Here is a 12,847-nt window from a genome sequence, read left to right as displayed (position 1 = left end):
ACCTTGAAACCATCTACGACAAATAACCTTGTATACTTCTGGAGATGACTCATGAACCACGATCCCACGATACTCTTTTATGATGTACATTCGCACTGCCTTGCTTAGGCACGCTTTATCAGCAAAAAGCATGCCCTTTGATAGCACCGTTGCTCTAGATTCATCCCACATTGCTATCCGAATTTCATCAAGATCCCTTGTGAGGGCATCTACATCCGGCATACTTGGCAAATGATCAAGGTAGGGAATCTCCCTTGAATGAAATGACACATGGGACTCGTACACTCTTGGTCTAATGGGAGGTGGAGCATGCTCCCTCATCAAATCAGGTTCAGCATTCTCGTCCTCATCATCATCACCCTCATCATGGAAGGGTGTGTTATCTCCAGACTCATCAGCATTGTTGTTATAATCACTATTATCTTTCTGACTCTGCGCATCTGCCAGATCCCGATTAAATATGTCGTCTTCGGGCAATTGAGTAAGGACATGACCTTCAAGTTACTCGTTTGCACTGCACAACCTATAAAATAATGAGTTTCTCAAATTTATCCAAACTTTACATATAAACTTTATCACTTCAGTTACAAATCATAATGTGTTGATATCCCATGATGCACATTATCCTGTTGATGATGACTTCCGGATGGACCAGCATGATCCAACACACCAAAACTAGGCATATTCTAACTGGCCGTTGGTTCATAACTTGTAAAATTTATATTTGGACGGTACCCCCTTGTGGAATATATGAGTGTTAATACAAATTCAATACATAAAAATAAACATCATAACACAAAGAACAATTGAAGTTTACCACCCGACTTGTGGATTATGTGAACTAGGGGAGAAATTATTTCCTCGCTCCTCATTCGCCCGTGGAGATAAGTTTAGATCAGGCAAAACTCTTTCACCCGGAACCTCTTCGGCTAAAACTTCTCCAAAATAACCACCCGATGATTGAGGGATATCCCTACTTTGCGGAACCTCATTATTGCAAACGTCTTCGGCCTTGACGTATATTTCCAACATTTCTATCACAAGAAGTTCCCGGTGTTCATCCGGAGTCCTCAAAAGATCTTTCAAAGTTTCATCATCTTTGATGTTAAACTCAGCATAATAAGCAACCCCTTGCGGAGTAGTAGAATACGGATATCTTCCGGTTACTTTAATATTCATTGAACGTTTGCTCACACTCATTGTTTTTAAATAACAACGATACCAATGTATCGTACTCCATTGTAAATGACAACTTAACATGACACTGTGGAGAATAACTATAGCGTACTGAGTTATTCTCCACCCACCACAACCTCACGCCCCAATATAATGAAACCCTAATTTTTCGCTCTTCGGACATTATGACAAAATGCAAAATAACTTAACGAACAAATATTTCAGAAGACTTGAAGGATCCTAAATGGATTTTTACAAAATCCTAAAACTCCTTAAATAAGGAAAAAACCAGTCTGGGGGGTATAATTATTTGATGTATAGCGCCTTAAATATGCGTGCTATACCCCTATGAATTATTGGTATGTCAGTTTTGAGCAGATAAATTATTGGTGGGCCTAACTTTTATATATAGCGCGGTTATTCACCAAGCTATACCTTAACGAACAAACGTATTGTTAAGATATAGCGCGGTGAATAACCGCGCTATATATAAAATAGTGCCCAGTCTTTTTTTTTAACCTATTATGGTCGCTTGAGTCCAAAAAAACCACAATTAGGTTTCAGACCCTTCACTTCTCCCTCATCACCTCTACGTCCATCATGGCCCGTGACCTTTGTCTCCTATAGGCTATACCTGCTTCCCTCTTCAATCACTATAAAACCACATTATTAACAATCACCTGAAAATAATAATTTTTCTTTTGAATTTGGGACATTATCAATCACGATTATAAAGAACACAAAACAATCACCAAACTGATGCTTTGAATCTTCTTGTCAGGATTAGGATAGGGAATCAATAATACCCAGAAAGTCCACCACCCCTATTCCGCTACTTAGCTGCTATAAAACCAGAACATATCCAATATAGACAGTAAATTAAAAGTTTCAGCATATGTTTTTTGACATGTTCAAACACTATCAAGAGAAAAACAATGGTGCAATTTTCAGGATCATCACGTCGGTGACGAATTCTCTGTTATTAAATTCACTTAAACCCAAATAAGTAGTCGAACCACTTTTCCCTTCAGTTTGTTTGACCTAAAATTTAGATCTAGGTTTAAATAATTAGATTTTCTAACAGATTTGACTGATTTTGTGATAAAATGGCTCAAGTGCCTTCGAATAATAATAAATATGCAGCAAGTGAATTAAGCAAAAAAGAGCAAAGAAGATAACATTCAATAGTAATAAATAAAATATAATGGTATTTAAGTAAATAAATGCAAGTGAGATAACCGAAAAAGAGTTGAATTTGGTGGTATTCCCCTTGACAATGATGAGTGATTGATGAACCTTTGAACATTCGTATTCTTCTTGGATCGTGGGATAAAAGTTAGAATCAGATTTGAGAAAAAGGTATATTTTGTATGTATATAAAGCAAGAATCTTTAGAGAATGTCAAAGTGTTGTTCTTTTACAATGAGTGTCAAATCCCCTTCTATAACTATATCTCTTTTCATTTATAAGGAAACATGGGCCACAAAACCCTAATAGTACAGATTCTAGGAATATTCACTGGATTATTCTCTTTAAAGTTCTATCCCTAAAACTAGCCGTTACTGCTCCGCTAAAGAGAGTATTCGTCCTCGACCTCGATCTCTATTGACTTCCCAACCTAGCCTTCGTCCTTTGTTAAAATTATACTGATAAAGTGTGGCAGCCTTTGAGGGTTCTCTTAGTGTCGACGTTGCCCAAATATAACTAGGATAATTTTTAGACCATACAGTTAGTCCCTCCATTCGTTGAGGTCGCCTTCGTGGGCGAGTTCAATGAGCAAATAATATCGTTCAGGGACGTCTTTATGGTCGAGCTCGCTGAATAGATAACATCGGTCGTGAACGTTGTAACGAGCAAGCGACGTGGCTCTTTGTGAGCCGCATATTTTAAATCCCCTAAATTTTCTGGTGATATGTTAGATCCATCTGGTCTAAGAGAAGGAGTGATGTCACGACTTAATGCGTCATGATGATGCTAGTTCCCGATGCGTTGCGTCGATTTGCGCGTGACCTTTGATTGGTTTTGCTGTTTCAATTCTGGTGCCCATTATGATGAACCGTTTCGGGCTTGGTGCTAATTATGACAAACCGTTTCGGATTTGGTGCCTTAATCTTTATAAATAGGGATGCTTCTTCATTATTCAAACTTTCTTCCTTTCATATTCTCTTTGCTCTCATAAATCCTGTCTTCTCTCTTGAATCTGCTTTCATCTTTCGAGCTTCAACTTTCTTCCACACTCCCAACATTTTCCATAACCATGTCTAACCCTTCTTCTAATACTGATGAAGAGAGTCATGTCGTCCCTTTGGCAGTTGTGTTCCCTCCTCATGGCGAGGACGTTGTTGCCGTTGTAGAAGATGAATCTCTTTCTTTCGTGGAGGAGATCATCCCTCGCAACCCTGAGGCTAGGCCTGACTTTCAACAGTCACCAGACGCGGCGCCTGAAATATTTTTATCATCAATGGCTCCCAAGAAGTTGGCTGAGTTCAAAGTCAAATTCGGCCTCCCCAATCATGTCGAACTGATCCCTGCTGATGGGGACGAGGTACACGTTCATCGTCCCAGGTATTGTGCTCTCTATGGATACCCGTTTACCATTGGCTATTCGTTCCCTCTTCTCCCGCTGATGGAGGAGTTCTACCGCCACTATGGCATTTGTCCCGCTCATCTCGCCCCCTACGTTTATAAGGTCATCAAGATGCTGACCAAACTTATTGAGCTTGCTGGAGTAGAGGTGACTGTGCGGCATTTGGTGAACATATTCGCACCTGGCTTCTACAGAGGGACGATGTTAAATCTTTGTCACCGTGCAGGCAAGTGCTTGGTAGTGAAGATGGATGACAAGGCCAGCCGCCAATTCTGGCTCGACTTCTTTTACGTCAAAACTGAGGCCGTCGTGGTTAATGTCAATGATTTCCCTGAGGCTTGGAACCATATATGTAAGTATCCAGGTTTCTCTAGTTTTTACCTTCCTTCCCTGCAGCCAACAACCGTCCTCCTCCTTTGGCCGTACATATCGCTGATTGGGTCGGGCAGATTCTTCCCCAAGCCGCAGGGATTCATGACTAGCCGAACTTCTTTCAGAAGTTCAAACCGGTTCTCCCTTCCGTAATTAACTTCTCTTTTTTGGCCATGATTGTTGCTTCTTTTTTTTTTTGTATATTGGCTTGCTTTGTTGTAGTAAACCTCTACGTTTCTTCCTTTTTCAAGTCCAGTTAGGGGGGTTTCCCGAAAGAGCAGGGTGCCTATGTAACGACCCGACCGGTCATTTTGAGCTCTAGCACGTCGTTCAGCGGTTTAAGGCCTTGAATAGCTTCACTTCAGATATCATGACTTGTACGTGTGGTTGGAGTTAAATTTCGGAAAGTTCGGAGTTGATTTGGTAAGAAAATTCTAATTTCGGAAGCTTTAAGTTGGAAGAATTGACTAAGTTATGACTTTTGAGTAAACAACCTCAGAATCAGGATTTGAATATTCCAATAGGTTCGTATGATAATTTTGGTTGTGGGCACTATGTTTGGGTTGAGTATCGGGTGGTCCGGAAGCATTTCGGCGCTTATTGTAGAAAGTTGGCATTTTTGAAAGTTTTGGAATTTCATATGTTTGGTTTGAAATGGATTTTGATGTTATCGATGTACGTTTGAGGTTCCGAGTCTTGGAATAGGTTCGTATTGTGAGTTTTGACTTGTACATAAAATTTGAAGTTATTCCAGATTGATTTGGTACGTTTCGGCACAAGATATAGAATTTAGAAAATTTAAAATTTATAAGTTAATTCAAGGCGCGATTCAAAATTTCAACGTGTTTGGCATGATTTGAGTCCTTGACTAAGTTCGTATTGCATTTTGGGACGTGTTGGTATATTTGGTTAAGGTCCCTAGGGTCTCGGGTGGATTCCGTATGGTTGACGGATTGTTTGGAAATTTTTGTAAAAGCTAGTTTAGGGCAGTCACTGGTGACATCGCATCTGCGATGAAGTTGATCACAGATGTGCAATCGCATAAGCGAAGCAGCGTTCGCAGAAGTGAATCTTGGAATGTCTGGCAGTGGTTGTAGGTCTGAAGATTTTCCCACACCTGCATGCTCACAGATGCGACCATTGGAGCGCAGGAGCGGACATAGGCAACTTGTCATGGCTTCGCAACATTTTTTTTTGCAGAAGCAACATCGTAGATACGAAATGCCTTCCGCAGGTCCGATGGGCTGCTGACCAGGGACTTCCGCAGGAGCGAGTTTTGTCTCGCAAAAGCGAGACCGCAAGTGCGCAAGCTATGTCCGTAGATGCGAAGCAATGCTGGGCAGAATTTGTTTTAAGACGGGTCCTTGCTCATTTTCACTCCATTTATTCATGGTAGCCGACTTTGGGAGCAACTTTGGAGCACCATTTTCATCATCAACTGGGGGGGTAAGCGATTTCTTCACATTGTAAGTTAATTACTTGGATTATATACGGATTTTTACATGGAAATTTATGGACATTGTGGGATTTTAAGAGGAAGACCTAGAATTGATAGTTTTGGATTTTCACCGTGATTTTGGAAATGGAATTAGGAATAAATTATATATTTAAGTTCGTGGTGTTATGGATAAAGTTTATATTTGAAAATTTTTGGAATCCGGGCACGTGGGCCTAAGGGTTGATTTTATTAATTTTTCGAGCGGAGTTGGGAATCAGTATAAATTGTTAAATTATAAGCATTGAAGTATATTTTGATGGATTTACACGTTGTTTGACTAGTTTCGGAACATTTGGCTTGGAGTTGAGAGTTAGAGTGGCGTTGGAGCCGGTTATGAAACTTCGGAGCGAGGTAAGTCTCCTGTCTAACCTTATGAGAGGGAAACTACCCCTAGATGATATTTATTGTTATGTGCCACTAGTTGTGGGTGCTACGTACGCACGGGGTGACGAGAGTCCGTACGTAGCTAACAGCATGTTTATGTCCGGGTAGACTTAGGACTTTATCATGTAATAATTGAATTATTTGAACTCTTTCTGCTGGCTTAATTAATTAAAGTTATAACTGAATTTGGTTTAGCAATAAATATATGTATAATAGGTCGAGCCTTAACACTTTGAGTTGTGGACGAGTTATTTGAGAAACGGTAAAGATTATATTCGTTATGTGCTCATGTACTGTATTGTAAACACGTGTCTCGTAATTTGGTAAATTTCTTCCTTTCTTGTGGAACGGGACGAACGCCTCAGCAGTATAATAGATGCATCTATGGTTCGTGCCTCACGACCCTCGGCAGTATACACATTATTCTGGATCGGGCCGAACGACCTCGGCAGAATCGTGCGTTTTATCGCTAGTAGTCCGAAAATTCATGAGATAAACCTTCCACTGATGCCCGACATTTTATGATATTCCTTATTTATTTGGTATTGACACTTGGCATTTTCTGAGCTATTAAGGTAGAATACTAGATCGAAAAATTTATACTTTAAAAGAAATAATTGGAAAAATTATGAAATTACAGATTTACTCCACTATTGCTCTGCACTTCATATCTATTATGAATTATCATATTATTTATTTGAACCTCTAGTAAGTGTCGATGTCGACCCCTCGTCACTACTTCTCCGGGGTTAGGCTAGATACTTACTGGGTATGCATTGATTTACGTACTCATGCTGCACTTCTGTACTAAATGTGCAGGATCAAACATGTCATTTGGTGATCATCTTGGCGCGTAGGTGCATCTGTTGAGGAGACTTTACCTGAGCTACAACTCATGCTACGCATTGCAGTCCACTGAGTCTCCATCGTACTATTTATTTTATCCTGTCATATTTACATTATGTACAGATGTTGTATTATTATTGTACTCCTTAGAAAATACTCATGTACTTGTGACACCGGTTTTGGGGGTTCCTACGGGTTTTTCATTATTGTAGTTGTGTAAATATTATCATTTACCCTGTAAATTATATTTCATACGATTTCAAAATACTAAAATGAGTAATTAAGTTGATCAATCACTGTTGGCTTGTCTGATGGCGGTGTTAGGCGCCATCACAAGCTTTAGTGGATTTTGGGTCATGACAACTTGGTATCAGAGCCTTAGGTTCACTTACACTAATAGAAATCCGGTACAAACCGACCAAAAAAACCGACCAACGTTGGTCAGTAATGGCCAAAAACCGACCAAAATGCGACCGTTTACGTGTGGACGGTATTTTTGTGGTCGGAAAGGCATACCAACCAAAGTTGGTTGGAAATTACCGACCAACTTTGGTCGGTCAATTAAATTCAAAAAAAAATATTGCAAAAAAAACCGACCAAAGTTGGTCGGTTTTTTCCGACCAAAGTTGGTAGGTATTTTAATTGTGTAATAAAAAGATTCACCATCTGAAAATCGAACCGGGGTCTGTATTGTGGCAGGATACTATTCTACCACTAGACCATTGGTACATTTTATTTTAAGACTGTCTTTTATTTGATTTATACTCTTTAATTGTATTTTCGCACGAAAATAACCGACCAAAGTTGGTCGATTTTATTAAAAAGTAAAATTACCGACCAAAGTTGGTCGGTTTTTTTAAATGACCGGCCGAATTAACCGACCAATTTTGGTCGGTTTTATTAATATTAATTTTTATTTATTTTAATTGAAAAACCGACCAAAGTTGGTCGTTTTCTTGAAATATAAATTTCGCGGGACTCAAAAATAGTTTCCCGCATTTTTGCGCCAAAGAAAATCGACCAAAGTTGGTCGATTTCATAAAAAAAAAAATTTAAAAAAAAATATTTTGAAAAAAAAATATTTTGAAAAATCGACCAACTTTGGTCGGTTTTTTGGTCGGTCGACCTTGGTCGATTTTTGCCGAATTTCTAGTAGTGTTAGGTCTCACGAGCCATGAGCAAGTCTAGTAGAGTCTTGTGGATCGGTACGGAGACGTCTGTTCTTATCTTCGAGAGGCTAAAGGGCTGTTAGGAGCACTTTCCTTTTTGATTCCTCATCGTGCGATTTGTTTCCATTAAGGCTTGTGCCTTTATTTCCTTCATACTCAATATTACACGACGTGGGGCGCTTGTTATCAATTGTGCGTCGAGGAGTTGTAGTGTTACTGCAGACGTGGTGTAGGATATTTTTCCCTGCGTGTTCGAGCAAGCTATTATCGTCGCCGTGCGGAAGGATGTTCTGTTATTTCGGCTCAGTATCAGTATTCCCTATGGTTTAGAGACTGTGTATGGATTGCTATGATGTCTATGCGTTGTTATCGTACAATGTTGGTGTAATGGTAGGATGCGTGTTTATGTGTTGAGGCAGTGAATGACATGAAAGGAGGATTTCTCAGTGCGTGATTTAGAGGTTCAACATTTAATTCCAGCGAAAAAAATGCAATCGGACTATAGATGTCCAGGTTTGGTTGATGAAGTTATGAGACTTGGTATTTTCGAGCGTGGTGGAATTCTCATATGTGATGTGGTATCGTCGTCCTTATTGGGAACGTATTAAGGTTTGCCGGTGTTATGGTCTTCTTCGATTTGCCTTCGGGACAGGATGTTGGTAAGTGGCGCCTAGGAAGCAGTTGTTGAGAAAGATGATCTTCTAGGAGGTTTAGAGTTGGTAGCAATTTATTAGTTAAGGTGCTACAGAGATGGGTTTTGATTTGAGGCAGCATTTGGGCAGCGAAGGACGAGGAAGGACATGGTGGGAGGTGTCACATGGTGGTTGAATTGCTAGCAGGTCAAGTATGGAAAGCAGATGCCGAGAAGTTGCTTAAAAGAGATAGTTTAGCCGAAGTAAGAGTGGCAGATTAGCATATGGATTATGTGGTAGGATAGACGCATGCCTTGAGAAAGTTTAGAGCGGTTTAGGAATCATGATGGAAGGCGATTTGATCTATGGATTTTATTTGGGATGGTAGCTACTGTATCGAGGAAGATTGGATATGGCAGAAAGGAGTTTGCTTGAAATGAAGAGGGGTGTGAAAACTTGATTATCGGTGGGATGCAACAAGACTTCGAGTTTGGAATGTATTGTCAGACTTTTAGTTGATGTCAATGGGGAATGAATAGACTTGTACAACTGGTGGATAAGCATGGGCTCAGGAGGATCTACTGATTGCGTAGTAGTTGTACCCAGTGCAGCACCATTGGAAGATGTCGGCATGGAATTCCACAGGTGGGTTATCTCCTATGAGCAGATTAGCGGTTGCGTGATGTTGATGAAGCTTCTGCGAAGAATACTACTTGCTACCCGGTAATAGGTCGAATGTGTGATTGTGACTGATGATTCAGAATGTTCATGAAAAGCTTAATAAAAGACTTCAAGAAATTTGGCGGGTTACCGGTACGGGATCATGGTAATTGAGAAGGAGGAATCATTGTGGGCTCTACATTATGTGATGTTAGCTTAAAGCTAAGTGGGGGAGCCCCACCGTCTACGATTGGATCACGTGGTTGTCTGCTTGTGCGGTTTTCTGGTTATTGATGTATTTATGGGTTATTATGACTAAGGAAAGAAAACATCAGGGGTAAATCAAGCAAAGAAATTGATATATGTGCACTATATTCCGCCTTGTCGATTCATGTGCAAGTTTTGGGAAGACTCAGAGTTTATGCTTCTTGTGGATGTGATGTACAAGGAAAAGAATTCAGCCAGTTGCTTCTTTGATAGGGTGTTCACGTGCTAGCAGAGCTTTGGAGTTTTGTTATATTCGGGACCAGGTCAGAGTGGGTGACTCTCAACAACGGTCCTAGTGGGTTCAAGAATTTAAGTGCAGTGCCTAAGGACTTGGAGTATTCTATGTTCTCATTGGGTATGCGGTGCAGTATTGGAGGAAAGGAAGAAATAGCTTTGGATTCGCGGAAGGTCTTGTAGAAAGGGTGTACCAGTTGGAGATGCTATTGTTCGCGTAAGGAGAGTATGAGATGGTTCATGAGTAATGATACGATGTGGGCTCGTGATGCGGGTCACTCGTGATGAGCGCGGATTTGGTTCTTTACATTTTTGAATGGAGCTATTATTATTTCTAAGGCAAGTCGAGAGTAAATTGGAAGAAGTTAGGTCGGTTAGTAATGGCTGAATCAGCATGATGGTGGCAAAGATCAATTCCTTCAACGTGAAGTTATACATGTGGTTTGTGGTTGTACGCGTGGGCTTGACAACCACCACAACTTGATTGATTTGGGAGGTATTTGATTCAAATGTCCTTGTGGTGTAAGTGGATTCCGGAGGAGTCATGGCAGTTTAGATCACGACTTGAGGTTTGTATTTTCTGCGGTTTGGGAATTTAGTTGCGTGTTGCATGTGTTCTTCGGAAATGAGCTAAGTGAAAGGTTTCTAGACAATGAAGTGTTTATTCTGCTAGTAGTTCAGGGGTTATGATGAATTCCTATACTCCCACGTAGTGTCATGATAGGTACAGTGAGCGGCATGGGAATTGAAGGTGGAGGATCAAGGTTGCAGTTCGGTGTGACAGGAATGTCACGAGCTCGGATGAGCAGAGAAGAATTCAGATTCTTAGAGTGAGCTGGCGTTATCTTAGTGTCGCCTGAGAATGGTGTTCTGTGGAAGAGGCATTATGTATCGATTTGCAGATTGTGATTTGCCTTACAGAATTAGTACGGTTGGTGGTATAGAGGTGCAGATTTTGCTACCTAGTGCGGAAGGTTATGGGAGCGTGCCCATGAGAAAATTTTATAAGTGTGGCATGTTATCCATTTGATTTTGAAAGATTAAAACCAAGAATGGAGGTTATGGTAATATCGCAAATGCTAGAGTTTATGCCTAAGAGGTGTTCTATTCCTTGGGTTGTGGACCGTGTGAGTTTGTTTCGGGTTTGATGGTTGTTCTTATGTGTCATGAATAGGGCCATTGTGGATCTTTGGAAGGTTATTGGCCCAGTATAGTATGATTATAATCAGTCTGAGGTCCGTTGGTGGGTTTAATGTGAGTGTGTGCTCTACGTCAGGTCGGATGTGTTCGTTCGTCATAGCATTGCTTACGGAGGAGACGTCGGGCATTGGATGTTATTCTCATCGTCAGCTATTCCATGTAAATCTCTATTGTGCCATGTGGGCTATGAGACGGCCTGATTATTCGCACATATGTTGAGGTCCCGTGTAGCTTGTAGTGTTATATGAGCAGGATGGCTCTCGAGATGCAAGTCATTTATTGCACCTTAGTTATACTTGGGTTTCATAGCATACGGCGTTGTCCATCTCTCCAGGATTTGTATTATGCACTTGGCATGCTTGTGGTCGATATTCGGGAATTTTGTAAGTATAAGCGTTACGGCTTAATGTGTGTGTTTTCTTCTTGATTGTTATGTGGGGATCGGGTGGCACGCTGCCACGTGCATGTTACGTGAATCGGGTTGCACGCTGCAACAGAGTCATGTTGGATCGAGTTGCATGGCGCAACAACGAGATGTTGAGCATAGTTCCTTACACTTATTTTGTGTGCCTTGTTTTTCATCCCTGAGATAGGTTCATAGCATCTATTCGACCGTTTTATTCGTTACGCAGGCTGGGCAATTCCCTGTCAGAGTTCGTTCTTCCTTATGAGTTATATTCGAGTGGAAGCTTGTTGACGCTTTGATGATGCTGCATAAGATCTTGGTCAGTATTTGAGGTGACTCATTGCTTGAGCAGTTTGTACTGGGTGAGACTAAATTATTTGACCTGAAATTAGTGCAATCAGATTTTTATAAGGTATATTTAAGAGCAAATATCGTTATTCAGTTCAGAATATGGTAATGGTCCTTGTCAGGAGGAGAGACTCCATGATTTGTTGATTCGGCAGGTGGCTATTAGTTTCTACACCTCTCTACCGTCGTGGAAGTATTTCGAAAGTTGGAACAGGACTTATATGCGTCATGAGATATATTACAGGCATCAGATTCGTGAAATCTCAGCTAGTGTGGTCGGAGGGTGTATTATGGGCATGTGAATTATGCGGTGCATGGTGTGAATTCAGCAAAGGTATATAATAATATTTTGATACAGTGTGTAGTGATTGATACAGTGTGTCAATGGCTCTGGCCAAGGAGGACCGACTTGAGGAGAGGATTGGGGAGCTGGATAAGGAAAATTTCGAGCTGCATGATCAAGTCGCTCCTCTCGAGGCCGAGAAAGCTCAACAGCTTGCGCGGCCTTCTTCGTCTAATGCTTCTGATTTTCCCAACATTCCTCGAGAGCTGTACGAGGAGTGGATCCATACCGAAGCCCGATTGGATGTGTTCTGTGACTTGAATACAGCAGGCTCTATCTATGAGTTGGCCCTCGAGGATGCTCGGGCCAAGGCTCGTGAGGCTCGGCTTGCTTGTGGAAATGATCCTGCTACGCCCCGACCTGGTTCTGAGGAGGATGGGGACGAGGGTGTGGACCGGCTTACAGATGGTGCTTGTTATGATTCCGCCTATGGTCAAGACAAAGACGAAGAGGGCATCGAAGGCCAGGATGGTGATGGCGTTCAAGGCCGTGATGGCGATGACCAGTAGTTTATTTTAACTTCCTGCATATTTTTGTTGGCATCTTCAAGCGCTTTTGTAAAAAAACTCTTTATTTGAATATGAATATCAAAGTTGATATTTGTTTTACATATAGCTTTTTTATTTTGCATTTCGTTTATGTACTTGTGTGTTTTGCTTCTGTACTTGCATATTTTGCTTATGTACTTGCATGTTTTGCTTCTTTATTCTTTTCATTATTGTCAT

The sequence above is a fragment of the Nicotiana tomentosiformis genome, chromosome 8, assembly GCF_000390325.3.
Source record: "Nicotiana tomentosiformis chromosome 8, ASM39032v3, whole genome shotgun sequence".
Taxonomy (NCBI): domain Eukaryota; kingdom Viridiplantae; phylum Streptophyta; class Magnoliopsida; order Solanales; family Solanaceae; genus Nicotiana; species Nicotiana tomentosiformis.
The sequence above is the reverse complement of the archived record's forward strand: the minus strand, read 5'-3'. Positions refer to the sequence as shown.